Genomic DNA, 20172 nt, shown 5'->3' on the forward strand with positions numbered 1-20172 from the left:
AATGCTTACAGGTAGAAATAATTCTACCTCGTCTCCCTAGACTGAGGAGAATAAAAACAGCCATTGGAAGTGTAAAACAGGGTTTAATTCGCACAAGAAACAAGTAAATATTATTGTGCATGGACGTGTACCACTAACCCTAATTGTATTGACTGTTAATATTCCATCCAAACATATTCTGATTTAAAATAAGACTGTTCAGATTTTATGTAACACCCCCAAATCCGGGGTCGGGGATCCAGGTTGTCACGAGTTCCATTTCCCTTATCAATACTTAATCTTAACAGTCAACCAACTATTGCGTACTGTGACCCCATAATATACACACACACCACAAGTTATAGTCTCAGAGATGAATACCAAAAATAACACAAGTCATTTTATTCCACAATTATAAACCATTTCACCTTAAAAAGGGTTTCTGAATAATTTACATATTCTTTTCCATTATTACAATTCATAAATATACATAAGTCTGGTTCATCAATAGTTGAAAACCTAGCCTATTGGTAGCTCCTACCTCAGCTACAGCGGCATCAACGCTTCCAGAAAACTGCGGAACGTTTCCTAACCGCTTGCGAATTGGAAGCTTGGTCCTGTTCATCTTTTATATATGTTGTTGTGTGATGAAAGAAGAAAGCAAGGGTGAGCAACAAGCCCACCGAAATAATATGTATAATAATTAACAATATATGAGCATTCTCATAGTACTCATGAAAGTCTTGGTCAAGAAGAAATGAACCAAGTTGATATCTTAACGCCACCAAGTCGCAAAATATTCAGTATATAAGTATATATATTTTTCATAATCTTTGAAATCCTTTGACATGTATAATATACACAGAGTTCCAGTTTATAACTATATAAAAATATCGTTGCATGGTGATCTCATATATCTAACCTTGTCTCAACATTTTTCTGAAAATATTTGACATGCATAAGATAATTATTTACTAGATATAAGTTCAAAAGATGAAGTTACAAGATACTCCAATATACTTATATATTTTCCGGATACTACTTGAACTACCACTGTAATAACCCCAAAATTTTGAACTTTTTTTTTAACCCTTGTGAATAGTGTTTTTGCTGAAATTTCTGAACAGGAAACCTTTTCATGCCACACTATGTAGGGGTTCTGTTATGGATGTTCTGAGATTTTATTGGTACTCTATAGGGTATATAAGTGTATGTAAAGATCGTCAGAATCCAAATTTGAACCTTTTGATTTTTCCCAGAAATCCACTAGATACGGAAAGAATTGAGTATAAGGTAACAGGATAAAAAGGATTTAAATTCAAGGATTTTAATAGAGGATCATAAAAAGGAATATAATGTATTGAGAAAGGTTAAGGGAACCAAAGTAATAAGATCCCGGGTATGATCCCTCAAACGATAAACGAAAACGAAAGTTAAGCGAACCGTATAACAGATCAGCGGTCATTAGGCAAACAATTAGGAAGTTAATCAAAGAGATTAGAGGGGATGATGTCATCCAACCAATGAGAAGAGGACAAAGAGGGGAGGATGACATCACATGATGACATAAGCATGACATAGGGAGGAAGGAGATGTGGTTGGTTTATAACCACACAAAGACAAGGTTAATAAGGTAATTAACCAAAACAAATCAAAAGAAAATCAACCAACCAAAACAAAACAAAGCAAACACAAAAAAATCATTTCATTTCTCTCCACCAAGAAGCTTGCTCTCGGCTTTTTACATTTTCAAAGAGAAGAAATTTCAAAATCCAAGTTCCAAGCTTCCTAAATTGGTAAGATAATTCTCTAGTACTCCTTATGCATAGATATGGCTATCCTATGAGTTTAAGCCTCCAATTCATTCTCAATCTTCTCCAAGAAATCAATGAAGAAGACAATGAATAGTGATTTCAAGGTTTTTAACTTGATTTTTCTTGTTTTTCCTTTAAGATCCAAGCATCCCTAAGACTCCTCAAGGCTTCCTAAGGCTTCCTAGCTACTCACACCACTTCAAGGAAGGTATATCATCTCCAAACCCTAGCTTTACTTGGTATATTAAGATGATTTTGGTTGTTATGGTAATAGAGTAGCTTAATGATGGTTGGTTTAGAGTTGGGTTGGAATGGTGGTGAATGAAATGTTGAAATCTTATGGTTTGGTTAAAGGATTTAGTATAGTTTAAATTCAAGTTTTAGGAACAAGTATAATTGTTAATAATGAGTTGATTGGGGCTGTTGTAATGTGATATGGATGGACTTTGATTGTATGAATGGATTGGGGCTGTTTGATGATTGAATTAGAATGGTATAAAATTGGGAAATCGAGTAAACATAGCCGTCGTAATGTCCGATTTACTTTAGACTGCTTTTGTGCATAACATTAGGACCCGAGAACTCCCTGCTATATTTTGACCATTGCCATGTTTAGATAGTTCATGTTACGAGCTTCTTTTTGATATGTGGTTCGTTTGATTCCGATGTACGGTTTAGAAGAAACGGCCGTTTTAAGTAACGACGTTTCACGATCGAACCATTACCCCTCGCCTTACTTTGAAACATAGGTTAAAGACCTTAAAGGGTTAATTAATGTATGAAACAATTATGTTAAGTGTGTTAGGCAGTTGGTAAGACACTCGCGAAGGAATCGCCTTAAAACTCGTAATGGTTAAATTATTAAAAATGGTGGAGCCGAGGGTACTCGAGTGACTTAAGAGAATCAGTAAGCGCAAAGCGAGCGTTAGAGTCTAATTTGGTTAAAGTATAGATTTACAAGTGACTTTGGTTTAATTCCAACTCACATGTTGTTTATAGGTTACCAGACTCGTCCCAAGCCATTAATCACCCTCAGTCACTCAGGCAAGTCTTTTATCCGTTATACTGTTGTTGTGATGTATACACTTGTATATGCATTATCTTATGATAGATGCATAATGGTTAGTTGGCAAATTCTTGCGATATATTGCAGTATGTAATATGGTACATATGCATGCCTGTTTCGTATTCTTGCCATATATATCTGTTGATTCAGTTGATAATACCTATGCTAGAGAATAGCGGTAATTTGCATATACCCTTAGTATAGGGACCCAAAGGTGAAAACATTTTCTAAAACCGGGAGTCGAGGATCCCGAGTAGATTTTATATATATATATATTTATATATATATTGTTATAGTTTTCAAAACTATTAATCGAATAAGGTTTATTCGATAACTTTATATTATTTAATGAATATTATTTCGAATATTCATTCGAGGGCTTATGACTCGGCTTATTTTATTTATTGAATATTATTTGAATATTAATTTGAGGACCTATGACTCTGATTATTTACTGAAATATATTCTTTATTTTATTAAAGAACAAGGTGTCGATAATCAAAGTTATTTTTGATTATTCAAATAAAGATAGTACTTTCGTATAAGTATATCTTTGGTTATTTAATACTCATTTCAAGTATGAGTTTTAAAGCATCTACTTCAATTATTTTTATAAAGATTATTCTTTATGGGAATATTATTTAAATAATAATATTCATATATTTTTTTATATATTGGGACTGATTTATTTTATTAAATCAGCATTACTCCGAACATTCTTAAAAATGTACTGCGAGTCTTCAAAATGATTTTTAAAAGTTAGAGCGGATCCCAAAACTCATTTTTATATTTAAGATCCTCCTTTCGAAGGGGATTTAAATACTCGCTCAAAACCTGAGGGATCCGGCTCTGTGGTGTGTTTTATATTCGCAACAAGGTTGCTGTCTTGATAAAAAAATTTGATTACTTACCCAACACTCGGGAAGTAAAATTCTTGGAACAAGTTAATCCATTAACAGGCATCGCCTGGGAAATATCGGTGAGTTTTCCTTTCCAACTAGATACGACTTCTTGGTGGAGCCGTATCAACAAGTTTCTACTTGGGGAAAGTGGGGACGAGCTTTACGTTTCAGAGTCATGGATTTCATCTGAACTAGGAGTGGCGTAAGTGGTCGAGTAGCGCCGGCCCATCCTTATTATATTGGCCCAAATGGCCTGGAAGTTCCGCTAAGGCGGTCCATTCCTTAGGAGTTCAGTGTTCGGTTGACAAGTAAATCCGACAGGTTCTCCTCTACATGTAGAAAATGGTGGGGTTACACTACTACGACTGATCATCGTAAGTAGTCTTCCTGGCGCGGTAAACTCCCGTAATGAGTTCATCATCCAATTGGATATTTCTGCAACACTACCCAGAGCACTTCGATAAAAAGGCTACGATTGGGCGATTGTTGAGTGTTGGCAGGGTCGAGTTTTCAAAATGATGTTTTCATCGAATGAAGTATCTCGTAACTTCATTTTATTTTGATGATATTTTAAAGATTTAATCTATTCAAATCTGGTCGTGTAGTCTCATCTATGTGATGAACTTTTGAAACTAATTATAACTTGAACGGTGGTAGTTCAGATAGTATTTGGAAAAGATATAAGTATATTGGAGTATCTTGTAACTTCATCTTTTAAACTTATATCTAGTGAATGATTATCTTGTGCATGTCAAAGATTTTCAGAAAAACGTTGAGACAAGGTTAGATATATGAGATCACCTTGCAACGATATTTTTATACAGTTATAAACTGGAACTCTGTGTATATTATACATGGCAGAGGATTTCAAAGATTTTGAAAAGTATATAAGTATATATACTGAATATTTTGCGACTTCGTCGCATTAAGAGGTCGAACTTGGTTCATTTCTTTTGACCAAGACTTTCATGAGTACTATGAGAAGGCTCATATATTGTTAATCATTATACATATTATTTTGGTGGGCTTGCTGCTTACCCTTGCTTTCTTCTTTCATCACACAACAACAGATAGAAAAGATGAACAGGACCAAGCTCCCGATTCGCAAGCGATTAGGAAACGTTCCGCAGTTTCCTATAGGCGTTGATGTCGCTGTACCTGAGGTAGGAACTACCAATAGACTAGGCTTTCAACTTTTGATGTACCAGATTTATGTATATTTATGAATTGTAATAATGGTAAAGAAATGTAAATTTATTCAGAAACCCGTTTAAGGTGTATTGGCATATAATTGTGGAATAAAACGACTTGTGATTATTTTTGGATATTCATCTCTGAGACTATAACTTGTGGTATGTGTGTTTATTGTGGGGTCACAGTACAAAGTAGTTGATTATTTATTAAGATTGGGTGTTGTTAAGGGAAATGGAACTCGTGACAGCCCGGATCCCCGACCCCGGATTTGGGGGTGTTACAGAAATGGTATTAGAGCTAAGCGTTATAAACCTCAGAGATGATGTGACGTTAAAATAATAAGTTCACTAAGATAATAAGAACTCTTGCCAAGTTCATAGTCAGACTACCTAACGTAGTACTGACAGTTAAAACCCTTACGGGAACCCTTATAAATATTCAGATAGTAACATAGTTCGTTCTCGTATAGGGCAGCGGAGCACCGAACCCTGAGGTTCAGGAGCATCAGCATGAGGATATTTTATTACAAGTTGGAGATCAAATTGTGAATCCGATGGAGTACCCTAATGAGGGACTGGATGAGATTCATATTGAGAATGTTGCGGTTGAGGATGTTATTCCGGAAAGGATTATGGCTGAGGGGGATCTCATGGAGGATCCTGATGAGAATGAAGAGAGGACCGCTGAGGAATTGATGACCGTAGTCAGGGCGACTACCAGAGCAAGAATGGCCGCGAGGGTGGCACTAGAGGATGAAGAGTTACCAAGGGCACAAAGGTTAATGAAGGCAGAAGGAGTGGGGCCTTCCACGACCCCAATTATACCAGTATCAGACCCTCTTTCAGAGGTTCCTGTAGACATCCATGAGGTTCCACCGATTCCTGTTCCCTCCCCTGTACAGAGCCTAGCACATACTGAGGAAATGCCACCTTTATCTCCTGCACCATTGTCACCTGATACCGTGCTTGGTTATCCATTTGGATCTCCTGGGTCTGCGCCACCTACACCCCATGGACTGCTAGATGGTACCACTCAGGCTTCTCTTATCGCCAATTATCACATGACTTTGGGTGGCCTGTCCGAGGCCCATAATGTTAGGAGTGATCTGTTGGATCGACTTACTGCACCAAGGATTGAGTGCGGGGTACTTCCGGCGGGATTAGCTCATAGTATGGAAAGGATTGAGGCTACCACCCGTGTTATAGCTAGAGGCCATCTTGAGGGTCAAATTGATCCAGTTCTACTTGCAACTATCTTAGACCTCATCACCTTTGTGATGGAGCAGGTTAGGGATGTCGTGCATGCTCGCATTTCTTGATCCATGGTAGTGTGTAGAGCCAGAGCAATCAGACAAGGGTTTCATGTAGCACCGCTTTTGGAGGATTAGCCTAAGTTATGAATGATTAGTTTTAATGACTAGATGATTATCTACGGTAGTACTTTTGGGATAGAAGCGATCAGATCACATGATGTAATTCTCTTTAATATGTTCGTTTGTTGTACCCTCGAACCAATGGTTATGTATATACTCGTTAATTTCAGTTCAGATCAGTTCGTGATGATAAGTTCATATTGTTAATTACACTATTAACACTTAAGAGGGTGTCATGAAGTTTATAGAACTTGAGAATTTATAATTTGCAATCGTGCAAGGACTGAATGAGGGAAAGACTTAAGCAAAGTAAGTAAGACAAATATCCAGAGATTCTCAAAATTTTTCCAAGTAATATGCCCCCACAAGGAATAAGATTAGGGGAAAACCTTGAATGTGATAATCAGGGAGGTCGCAATTAAGATATAAGGAACACAGAATATAATAAAGTGGAAAATGAAGATTTTAAATTAAAAAGATGACCCCAATTATGGGGAGTAGGAAGAAATATTTAGACTGAGAAAACAGAAGTCGAGCAAGATAGGAAAAACCAGAATGGTACTCCTATTGGGCAATCCATGGACCTGCCTAAAACAAAACTTATACTTTTACCCCTAACCACCACCCTGAGGAAACAATGCGGTGATAAATTCTTTCAGGACCTTTAAGTCACTAAGCCCTTAGAGTTCCAAGGAACAAGCTGACCCAGTCGATGCAAGAGCCTGACTAAAGGAAATATAGGAATCATTTGAAATTCTAAATGATTGACGAATCACAAAAAAGTGTTTTTGTCACTTACCCTCCTAAGAGAGAGGCCACCCGCTGGTGAAAGGCCAAGGAAGGCACGGAGCAAGAGATTATAATAAACTGATTTAAGTTCAGTCAATTGTTTTCAGGAAAGTACTTCCCAAGGTTATGGAGATAGTGTAAAAGCTTTGGAGCCAGAACAAAGACAGACGAGTATGATAAATTATGAATCTAAGTTGTAAAAGTTGTCAAGATTCGTTGGATGACAAGAATCCCAGAACGATGTGATTCTTGAAGTCAATGATTAGTGGGTTCATGAAATAATGATAAGAGAAAGGAAAATAAAAAGAAACTGAAGTGGAAAGGAATATAAAGGCAATAGAGTTTGAGGATTGATAAGGGAGTTGGGTATGAGGAAACCCTAAAGACTCGTAGCAATAGAAATAGAAAAGTATGCATTCGTCAGGATGATGGTGATTTACCATGAGTTAAAATCGATGGTTGAAGGCATAAGAGATACATATATTTTATCCCCGGTAAGTTGGGAAGATTCGAGGAAACCTTGAGATAACTCGAAGGATAAATAATGAGACGCGGATAGACCGAGGAGACAAGGAAGTAAGAAATTAGGAAATTTGGATGAAGGAAGTGACATTCAAGAATGTGAAGTGTAAGACCAGTGGCTCGATACCCAGAAAGGGAGACGCCAGGTATGAAAGATATCCCAACATTGAGGCGACTGTTGAAATAAACAACAAAAGTAAATAAGGAATTATTAAGAATAAGTTCCCGTTGAACACGACCAATATCTTCCAGAACATCCTTGTTATTGTTACCAAATTAGGCAAGAAAAGCGGATGACCATTGTTATCTTTTGGAGGCCATATGGATTGACCTCAATTTGAATAAGGATGCTATTATGAAATTAGGTATAGACTATCGAGGTGGGAATGATGAATAAGATAATCTATCAAGGGTATATATATATATATATATATTCAAGATTAAAATTGTCACACCCCCAACTTAAATAGCAAAATAAATATAGCTATTACATCATTTTAATGAAGAATACACAACCAAAATCCAAGATCTTACAGTTTAGGGTTTGGAACAGCCCAACACTACCAACTATTACATCTGATTACAAATACCGAGTCCTCACACAACTATTATTACTTATTCTACCTGAGCTCGAACATAAGCATCAGCATCACAGGTCTTACGGGCAGTCTGCTTGAATCTAACCATAGCTGCTAGCTGTAATATAAGGGTAAAGCAAGAAGTGAGCCAAATGCTCAACAAGTGCTAACAGTACGACACAGAACATAAATTGAGATATACTTTTAAGAATGATAATGGAAAGACATAACCAAAGGTAACAAGAGATAAAAACTATGTGAGATGGCATCATTTTGCTTGCATCAAAACAATTTTAAAATCATGTCTTAATCAAAATCATTTTATGACGCTACGGATTACAGCCGGTGATCAGCCGCGAAGTAATCCCGAACCTCGCTGGGTTCTAAAACATTAATGGGAATCCCTAGGCAACTTTTAAGCCTAATATAAGTGTGGAAAGGACTCGCGTTTCAGTCCAGATCCACTATTCAAGAAAACATTTATCCCCCTTTGGGACTAAAAACCCATATTTTAATTATTTTTAAAACTGATGCGGGAAACAAGGGACTGAATATCAGAGCCATGATTCACAAAACTATTCTCTATTCAAGTAATTGAATGGTTTTTATATATCAATGATTGGACAAGAGGATTTAGTGAGGCTAATGGATAATATGAAGGGTAATGCCAATTTGGGCTAAAAGCAATGGTTTCTCATCAAGGTTCAAGTGCTGGATCATCAAGAAGGTAAGCTTCATGAATACTAAGGGTGTTTGGGTATGAAGAATGAACTTTAACTCAGGACATATCAGAATTGTCAAGCTTTAGGATAAGAAAGAGGGTATCAATCAATGAGGAATCAAGCTGGTAAGTATCTGACTATCAGAATTCAAAGTAAGGTTCTATAGGGATTCAAGTATCAGGATGATATATTAATACTTAGGAAACATCAACATATTAATTAAAAGGATCCATCAAGTAATATATCAACTCTTCATTTTATCATGGCATTAAACTATCATGAAAGACTTTTGAACTACTTGCAATACGTACTCGAGGGTTCATGGCATCTCTATGTAACTCAAAGATAAACAAAAGATATGCTTGATTGAAATATATCAAAATGACTCAGGATAATTGCATCAATATATAAGAACTGTTTGTAGTAAATACGAAGGTCAAGTTGAATCACTTGCCTTGAGATAGGCTGGTCTGGTCTGACTGGTAGGAGCAACAACTGGAGCTTCACTCGACTTTTATGGCAAGTTTTCCCTCGTCTCGAGATCCTACATAAATAATAATAATAATCCTCATTATAATATATTCTCACCAACTTAACCTATTTACAACTCGAAATTAAATACGGATGGCACTTAGGCCTAAATGCACTTAATTTATATTCACTTTTAAATTAAAATTGCACACACATAGCCACATATTCACATATCATATATTAACACCAAATAACACCATATATACCATAATGCAACACTAGGCTTTGATGATCTCGACTCACAACTTAAGTCACTTGGTCGCTAAACTAGACAAGGTCTTCTAATTTCGGTTTCCTAACTCGATGTGCCTTTCCTAAATTATCCAAAACCTATTGACCCTCACTTGTGCCTTTTGCTCTAATGACCTTATACTATCTTAAAACTATGGTGGTCGACCTAATACTCACTTCTAAGTGTTCTAAAACTATGCGATAAGTGATAGTGCTCACTGGTGCAAATTTCAGAATGACAACTATGGTTTCTTGAGTACATTAGACACTCTTAAACTACAAGTTTTCCTTCAAACTTTTTACACAAGACTCTCCTGACCTAAGGGCATCTCACAAACTTGATGTGGCTCAAGGGCCTGGCTTGGGCCTTCTTGGGCCTAAGCTAAAAGTCCAAGGTTCCCCTGTTTTTCTGGGCAGAAAATGCCCTGACTTGAATTAACTTGTGACACATGGTTCTAGCTCATATCCTATGAACTATGGTTGGAAAAACTTCTCTGACATACCCTCTAACTAAGGCCCAATTGGGCCTAATGAGGGCCTACCCATGACATGGTCAAATCTCCCTATTTCTAAGTTGCAACAAAACTGTCCCCTGCTGGACAGATTTTGTGATTCTACTTGTGCACCTAACCAAATGACATGCAAACGTCCAACCAACTCCTAAAACCTTTTATATACTCCCAATACTAACTTCTGGTAGCTTGTGCCTCAAAGTGCACACCAATGACATGGTCAAAACTCACTCTAAACCTCAGGGTGCTATACTAATTTTTCTGCAGAAACTATAACTCTCATTTTCCAAGATTTTGACTTGACAAACCCAACTAACAACAACTAAATACTTAAACCAAGACTTATACATGGTATTCTACTGAACTAACTCCCTTTTTCTCAAAATAACCTTGGTGATATCATCCTTACCTAAGGTACAATTATGGCAAAACAAAAGAGACTACACTTCACAAATCACAAATCTTCATGCTTTTGAAACAACAAGATATATATTTTTATAAAAGATAACCACGAATTATTACCATGCAACAAGAAGCATAAATCAATATTAACACATTATTCCTACTCAAATTAAGGCTCACTAACAAAATCTTTCCAAATGATCAAAATCTTACAACATTCTAAGAGAAATCCACATGCATGCATGCCTTCGGGTTTTTCAAACCAAAACAACACATTTTCTACATATGTTCTATCATAACATTGACATGCAAGCCTAGCATAAGGTATACCAAGATGATCACTTAGCATACAAAGAGTTTTATCAAGACTTCACTAAGATTTTCATGTTATCATCACAAAAATACACAAAGTGGAATATGACAACCAAAACACCATCCATTCGGCTCCTGTCAAGTCATGGCCAAATGGATTAGGGTGAAAACAACAATTGCATGAGTGTAGCATACTCATGTCTAGCCATTCTCAACCCTTTTCTACTATAACTCATGGTGAAAGCCTTGAATTCACAAGAATCAAGGATATTCACTTGGAGTTTTAACAAAACACCACCATGCAAGGTCAACACATAAGTTTTTCTACTCTACACTCTTAAGATATACAAGAACAACATGTAGGGAGTAGGATTACTTGATAATAGGATGATTATTTGAGTGAGAAATGAAGAAAGAAGGGGATGGGGGCTCGGTTTTTGGGAATTGCCGAGAGGGGAGGGGGAAAAACCGAGAGGAGGGGGAGGAAAGGAGGAGTGTGGAAATGGTGGGGTGAATGTGGAGTAATAATCATGTTAGTTTGGTTTTTATTTGGCCAAAAGTGAGTGGATTTGAGATTTTACAAGAGTAACCTTCCAATTATAGTTAGGTAGATTTGCATGCAAGGGTAAAGGGGTAATTTGGTTAGTAGAATGAAAGTGAGTGGGGTTGGAAATGTCTTCCTTGCCCCTAAGTTGAATTGGAAGAGTATTTGCATGCAAGGGTAGCCACGTAATTTGCTAATTATAACAAATAAAATTTATAAAGATTTATTTTTATAAAATAAAATACAAGTTCAAAAATTATAAAATTTATATCATAAAATAACTTGGATTATTAGAGACTTTATAAAATCATTTTCAAAATTTGTGAACAAAATACCTTTTAAAAGAAAATTTTCCAAAGCTTAGAATATTCCTTATAAATCAGAAATAAATAAATTAAATAAACTCTTGCTTTGAAAAATCATATACTACACAAAGCAAATTTATAATGCAGAAATTTTCACTCACACTAGCGTACAATCATTGAATATATTTTTATTTGATTTAATATTATACTCAATCCACAAATAATATTACATAAAATGTCGGTCGTAACATCCTCTCCCCCTTAAGGGATTCTGTCCCCAGAATCTAAGAGAAAAGATGAGGATGCCGGGAACGCATATCAGACTCTAACTCCCAAGTCGACTCTTCGACCTTTGGGTTCCTCCAAAGTACTTTTACTAACTTTACTGATTTATTTCTAAGACTCTTTACTTGCCAGTCGAGTTTTTTAACCGGTTGCTCCACAAATGACAGGTCTGCCTGAATTTCTACAGGTTCATATTCTATCACATGGCTAGCGTCTGGATTGTACTTCTTAAGTAACGACACATGGAACACATTATGCACATGCCGATACTGAGGTGGTAAGGCCAACTCGTAGGCCACCTTTCCCACTTGACTCAAAATCTCGAAAGGACCTATGTATCTAGGTGTTAACTTCCCTTTCTTGCCAAATCTTATCAACCCTTTTCTAGGTGACACCTTCAGCAACACAGCTTCGCCAATTTGGAATTGAACGTCCTTACGCGCTGGATCTGCATACTTCCTCTGTCTATCTTGAGCAGCAAGCAACCTTTTCTGAATTAACTTGACCGAGTCATGCAACTGTTGTACCAAATCCGAGCCGAGAATTCTTCCTTCTCCCACTTCATCCCAACTTGTTGGTGATCTACATTTTCGCCCGTACAAAGCTTCTTATGGTGGCATGCCGATACTGGAATGATAGCTGTTGTTGTAAGAGAACTTAATCAACGGCAAATGGTCGTCCCAACTTCCTGCAAAATCGATTGCACAACTGCGCAATATATCTTCAATTGTTTGAATTATCCTTTCACTCTGGCCATCAGTCTGCGGGTGGTACGCCGTGCTCATATTCAACTTCGTGCCAAGACATTCCTGAAATTGCTTCCAGAATCTCGAGTTAAATCGGGAATCTCTGTCTGAAACTATTGATACGGGTACTCCATGCCTTAGTACGATTTCGCGCACATACAGATGAACCAACTTGTCCAATGACGACTTCTCGTTTATTGGAAGGAAATGCGCCGACTTCGTAAGACGATCAACTATGACCCATATTACGTCATGTCCGGATTTCGTTCGCGGTAGTCCTACTATAAAGTCCATAGCGATATTTTCCCATTTCCATTCTGGAATCTTCAGGGGCTGAATTAATCCGCTTGGTCGTTGATGTTCTGCCTTTACTTTCTGACAAGTATAGCACTTCGCAACCCATTCTGCCACGTCTCGCTTCATATGTGGCCACCAAAAGTTCTTCTTTAAGTCTCGATACATCTTGGTGCTTCCCGGATGGATTGAAAATTTCGAATTGTGGGCTTCATGGAGGATCTCATTCTTTAATGCAGGTACATGGGGAATCCATATTCTGGATGAAAACCTTATTATCCCTTGCTCATCCCTTTGAGTATCAATCTCCTCTCCAGATAACTGTTTCTTCTCTTTCTCCATTACTTCTTCTTGACACTTCTTTATCTTTTCCACTAGTGTTGGCTGAAAGGTCATTGCACGACAAACTTCCTCAACTTTTCCATAAGCACAAAGTTCCAATTCCAATTTTTCGATTTCTTTAGATAACTCTTTTGATGTTATCATCATATTCAATCTCTCCTTCCTACTCAGAGCATCGGCCACTACGTTCGCCTTTCCAGGATGGTAATTTATCGAGCAGTCATAGTCCTTGATCAGTTCCAGCCATCTCCTCTGCCTCATATTGAGCTCTTTCTGAGTAAAAATGTACTTTAAATTCTTGTGATCCGTGTAGATTTCACACTTCTCTCCATAGAGGTAATGTCTTCAGATCTTGAGTGCGAACACTATGGTGGCTAGTTCCAAGTCATGCGTCGGGTACTTTAACTCATGCGGCTTCAACTGTCTTGACGCATATGCGATCACTTTACTGTGTTGCATCAACACACAACCCAAACCCTTATGTGAAGCGTCGCTGAATATTACAAAATTCCCTTGATCATCTGGAAGTACCAACACCGGAGCTGTTACCAACTTTTGCTTTAACTCTTGAAAGCTATCTTCACATTCTGCACTCCATTCAAACTTTTGATTCTTTCTGGTTAACTTGGTCAATGGCGTGGCGATCTTCGAGAAATCCTTGACGAATCTTCTATAGTATCCGGCCAATCCTAGAAAACTTCGCACTTCCGTAGGAGTCTTTGGCCTTTCCCAACTCATAACTGCCTCAATCTTTGCCGGATCCACTTTAACTCCCTCATTTCCAATAACATGCCCCAAAAATTGAACTTCCTTTAACCAAAACTCACATTTGGTGAACTTGGCATACAACTTCTCTTGTCGGAGTATCTCCAAGGCTATCCAGAGGTGCTGCTTATGTTCTTCTTCCGACTTAGAATAAATAAGGATGTCATCAATAAATACCACGACAAATTTGTCCAAATACTTCTTAAATACCCGATTCATCAGATCCATAAATGCGGCCGGAGCGTTGGTCAATCCAAATGGCATTACTAGGAATTCATAATGCCCATATCTGGTCCTGAATGCGGTCTTAGGAATATCTTCTTCTCTGATCTTTAATTGATGGTATCCCGATCTCAAATCAATCTTTGAAAAGTATTTTGCTCCCTTCAACTGATCAAAAAGGTCATCTATCCTTGTTAGCGGGTAACGGTTCTTAATCGTCACCTTATTCAACTCTCGGTAATCTATGCATAGACGCATACTCCCATCTTTCTTCTTTACAAACAGAACAGGTGCTCCCCATGGCGACGTACTTGGTCGTATCACTCCTTTATCCAATAATTCTTGTAGCCGGCTCGCCAACTCTTTCATTTCTGTTGGTGCCATCCTATATGGGGCCTTTGAAACTGGTTCCGTGCCTGGAGCAAGGTTGATCTCAAACTCAATTTGTCGATCTGGTGGTAAGCCTGGTAGTTCGTCGGGAAACACATCGGGAAACTCGCTAACTACAGGAATATCTTCCATGCTGAGGCTGCCTCTCATATAGGATTGTAAGAAATAGTTGCTCTTGCCTCTGCCCCTTAAATACTACCTTCTCTCCACTCTTCGTCTTTAAATACACTCTCTTGGTCTTACAATTAATCTGAGCGCTATTCTCTCCTAACCAATCCATTCCTAAAATTATATCAAACTCTCCCAACTTGAAGAGTATCAAGTCGGCTAAAAACTTATATCCCGAAATATCGATCTCACACTTTGGACAAAATTGATTCACAGGAATCTTCTCTTGGTTTGCAATTACCACATTTACTACCTCACTCATAACCATTTTATCACATTGGAGCTTATCAACAAAAGATTTTGATATGAAAGATCTTGTTGCTCCCGAATCAATCAATACTTTAGCTTTGACATTATTGAGTAAAAGTGTACCTGCTATCACCTCAGAATTCTGATCAGCATCTTTCATCTTTAGATCAAATGTCCTTGCTGTTGCTTGCGGGGTTGGTGCGGGTGGTGGAGGTAATTCCAATACCTCAACTGGCACGCTTGCACTGGTACTTGCCACGTTCATCAGAGCTTTGACTGGTCCTGTTGCCTTACACTCCCTAGCCATGTGTCCAGTCTTCCCACACTTGTAGCACGTAACTCCTGGCTTCGGCATCTTGCACTCATTTGCCAAATGTCCCTTCTGATTGCACCTATAACAGGTCATGCTCAGCTTATTGCATACTCCGGGGTGCCTTCTTCCACAGTGCTTGCATTCTGGTCTCTGGAACCTGTTTTCTCCAACTTGCCCTTGGCTTGCCTGGTTGTTTCCTTTTGATTCTTGCCTTTTACCCAAATTTCCCTTCTTTTGAAAATTTCCGCCCTTCTAAAAACCAATTCTCTTTACATTCCGATCTTGCGAACTTCCAGCTTCAGACTTTTCTCCATAAAATGGAACCTTCCTCTTCTTGTTATCCCTCTCTTTCCTTGACTGCATCCCATTATTCTCAATCAGAGCAGCTTTCTATACTACTCCCGCATAAGTTTCAAGCTCAAACATAGCCACCCTATCTCTGATCCAAGGCTCCAATCCTTGCTGAAATTTCTTTGCTTTTTCCTCCTCAGTGCTGGTATACTTTGTCACAAACCTTGACAACTCAGTGAACTTCTTCTCATACTCCAAAACAGTCATATTCCCTTGCTTCAACTCCAGAAATTTTAGCTCCATCTGATTCTGCATGTACTTAGGGTAATACTTGTCCAGAAATAACTTTTTAAATCTCTCCCAAGAAACCTGCTGAGTGACTTCCATAGCCTTTACTGATTCCCACTAATAGATAACTTATCCCTTCAAGAAGTAAGTCGCATACGGCATCTTCTGATCGTCTCCTAACTGCACCAACTCAAAAGCCCTTTCCATCTCCTTGATCCATGTGTTAGCTATCACAGGATCAGTGGTATCATGAAATACAGGTGGATTCACATTCTGAAAAGCCTTGAAAGTGACAATTTGTCTAGGTGGTACTGGTGGTTCAGGTGGTTGGTGTGGCTCACGGTTATCTTGGTTTTCAATTCGTTGTTGAAGAGTTAGTTGTTGTTGAGCTATAGCATTGGTTTGCTGTTGTAAGGTTTCCAGTAGTCGAAGAATATTTGGGTCTGTGGTGAAGGTGGTTGTTGGGTTCTTCTTTTTGGGAGGCATGATCCTGAAATAAGAGTTGTGTCAAAACAGATATGAATGATAAAATGATTCGAGGGTATCGCATGGCATTCTCATTTACATATGGGGTCAAGTTTCCAAATTAAGCAGATATGATGATAAAAACATAAAATAACAGTTGAGAGCAAATGGAACAATAGCATATAATTATTGAAATTTTAAAGGTCACAGTACATAAGATTGGGACATAGTCTGATTCTGGGAATAACAGGCTTATTTAAAGGAAAAACGGAAACAATTGGGGATTCCATAGAGTCTGATAGTACAACAACATGAAAGGTAAATGGAAAGAACTAAGGCTCCACTCCATCTGAACGGGGCTTGGTAGTCTTTTCCTCTCGAAGCGTCTTCACAATGCTCTGGAGCTCATCCGCCACCATCTGAATGACATACTAGCTGGTACGGTCCTGGTGCGCTGGCATCTCCTCAAGCTTAGTGTTGACGTACCGAACCAAGGTCTCAAGTCTCGCAGTCATCTGCTCCTTGGGCTTCCCTTCGTAGTTTCGGCTGTCCGGATACACGTTCTTCAGTCAGTCTATCATTCGGTCGTACTTGCCCTGAAGCATGTCGAACTCGCGCCTCAACTCAGCATACACGGAGAAAGCAATAGTGTCGTCCGACCCAGAGGATGACGAGGAATGCGCCCTTTGCTGATAACCAATAAGAGGAGTATTAATAATAATTTACTTAACCTACTCTCTCGGATAATATCTATAACCTACACACAAATCCTATAACCTATTTGGGCTGTCCAGGGACTCTAAACCGTAGCTCTGATACCAAAACCTGTCACACCCCCAACTTAAATAGCAAAATAAATATAGCTATTACATCATTTTAATGAAGAATACACAACCAAAATCCAAGATCTTACAGTTTAGGGTTTGGAACAGCCCAACACTACCAACTATTACATCTGATTACAAATACCGAGTCCTCACACAACTATTATTACTTATTCTACCTGAGCTCGAACATAAGCATCAGCATCACAGGTCTTACGGGCAGTCTGCTTGAATCTAACCATAGCTGCTAGCTGTAATATAAGGGTAAAGCAAGAAGTGAGCCAAATGCTCAACAAGTGCTAACAGTACGACACAGAACATAAATTGAGATATACTTTTAAGAATGATAATGGAAAGACATAACCAAAGGTAACAAGAGATAAAAACTATGTGAGATGGCATCATTTTGCTTGCATCAAAACAATTTTAAAATCATGTCTTAATCAAAATCATTTTATGACGCTACGGATTACAGCCGGTGATCAGCCGCGAAGTAATCCCGAACCTCGCTGGGTTCTAAAACATTAATGGGATTCCCTAGGCAACTTTTAAGCCTAATATAAGTGTGGAAAGGACTCGCGTCTCAGTCCAGATCCACTATACAAGAAAACATTTATCCCCCTTTAGGACTAAAAACCCACATTTTAATTATTTTTAAAACTGATGCCGATTTATGACAAAATCTCTTTTGACTATAAACATTTTTATCAAGGGATTCTAGATCAACTCGAAACACGGGAAACAAGGTACTGAATATCAGAGCCATGATTCACAAACTATTCTCTATTCAAGTAATTGAATGGTTTTTATATATCAATAATTGGACAAGAGGATTTAGTGAGGGTAATGGATAATATGAAGGGTAATGCCAATTTGGGCTCAAAGCAATGGTTTCTCATCAAGGTTCAAGTGCTGGATCATCAAGAAGGTAAGCTTCATGAATACTAAGGGTGTTAGGGTATGAAGAATGAACTTTAACTCAGGACATATCAGAATTGTCAAGCTTTAGGATAAGAAAGAGGGTATCAATCAATGAGGAATCAATCTGGTAAGTATCTAACTATCAGAATTCAAAGTAAGGTTCTATAGGGATTCACGTATCAGGATGAGATATTAATACTTAGGAAACATCAACATATTAATCAAAAGGATCCATCAAGTAATATATCAACTCTTCATTTTATCATGGCATTAAACTATCATGACAGACTTTTGAACTACTTCCAATACGTACTCGAGGGTTCATGGCATCTCTATGTAACTCAAAGATAAACAAAAGATACGCTTGATTGAAATATATCAAAATGACTCAGGATAATTGCATCAATATATAAGAACTATTTGTAGTAAATACGAAGGTCAAGTTGAATCACTTGCCTTGAGATAGGCTGGTCTGGTCTGACTGGTAGGAGCAACAACTGGAGCTTCACTCGACTTTTATGGCAAGTTTTCCCTCGTCTCGAGATCCTACATAAATAATAATAATAATCCTCATTATAATATATTCTCACCAACTTAACCTATTTACAACTCGAAATTAAACACGGATGGCACTTAGGCCTAAATGCACTTAATTTATATTCACTTTTAAATTACAATTGCACACACATAGCCACATATTCACATATCATATATTAACACCAAATAACACCATATATACCATAATGCAACACTAGGCTTGGATGATCTCGACTCACAACTTAAGTCACTTGGTCGCTAAACTAGACAAGGTCTTCTAATTTCGGTTTCCTAACTCGATGTGCCTTTCCTAAATTATCCAAAACCTATTGACCCTCACTTGTGCATTTTGCTCTACTGACCTTATACTATCTTACAACTATGGTGGTCGACCTAATACTCACTTCTAAGTGTTCTAAAACTATGCGATAAGTGATAGTGCTCACTGGTGCAAATTTCAGAATGACAACTACGGTTTCTTGAGAACATTAGACACTCTTAAACTACAAGTTTTCCTTCAAAATTTTTACACAAGACTCTCCTGACCTAAGGGCATCTAAAAAACTTGATGTGGCTCAAGGGCCTGGCTTGGGCCTTCTTGGGCCTAAGCTAAAAGTCCAAGGTTCCTCTGTTTTTCTGGGCAGAAAATGCCCTGACTTGAATTGACTTGTGACACATGGTTCTAGCTCATATCCTATGAAATATGGTTGGAAAAACTTCTCTGACATACCCTCTAACTAAGGCCCAATTGGGCCTAATGAGGGCCTACCCATGACATGGTCAAATCTCCCTATTTCTAAGTTGCAACAAAACTGTCCCCTGCTGGACAGATTTTGTGATTCTACTTGTGCACCTAACCAAATGACATGCAAACCTCCAACCAACTCCTAAAACTTTTTATATACTCCCAATACTAACTTATGGTAGCTTGGGCCTCAAAGTGCACACCAATGACATGGTCAAAACTCACTCTAAACCTCAGGGTGCTATACTGATTTTTCTGCAGAAACTATAACTCTCATTTTCCAAGGTTTTGACTTGACAAACCCAACTAACAACAACTAAATACTTAAACCAAGACTTATACATGGTATTCTACTGAACTAACTCCCTTTTTCTCAAAATAACCTTGGTGAGATCATCCTTACCTAAGGTACAATTATGGCAAAACAAAAGAGACTACACTTCACAAATCACAAATCTTCATGCTTTTGAAACAACAAGATATATATTTTTATAAAAGATAACCATGAATTATTACCATGCAATAAGAAGCATAAATCAATATTAACACATT

This window comes from Apium graveolens, chromosome 8 (genome assembly GCF_009905375.1).
Source record: "Apium graveolens cultivar Ventura chromosome 8, ASM990537v1, whole genome shotgun sequence".
Classification (NCBI taxonomy): Eukaryota; Viridiplantae; Streptophyta; class Magnoliopsida; order Apiales; family Apiaceae; genus Apium; species Apium graveolens.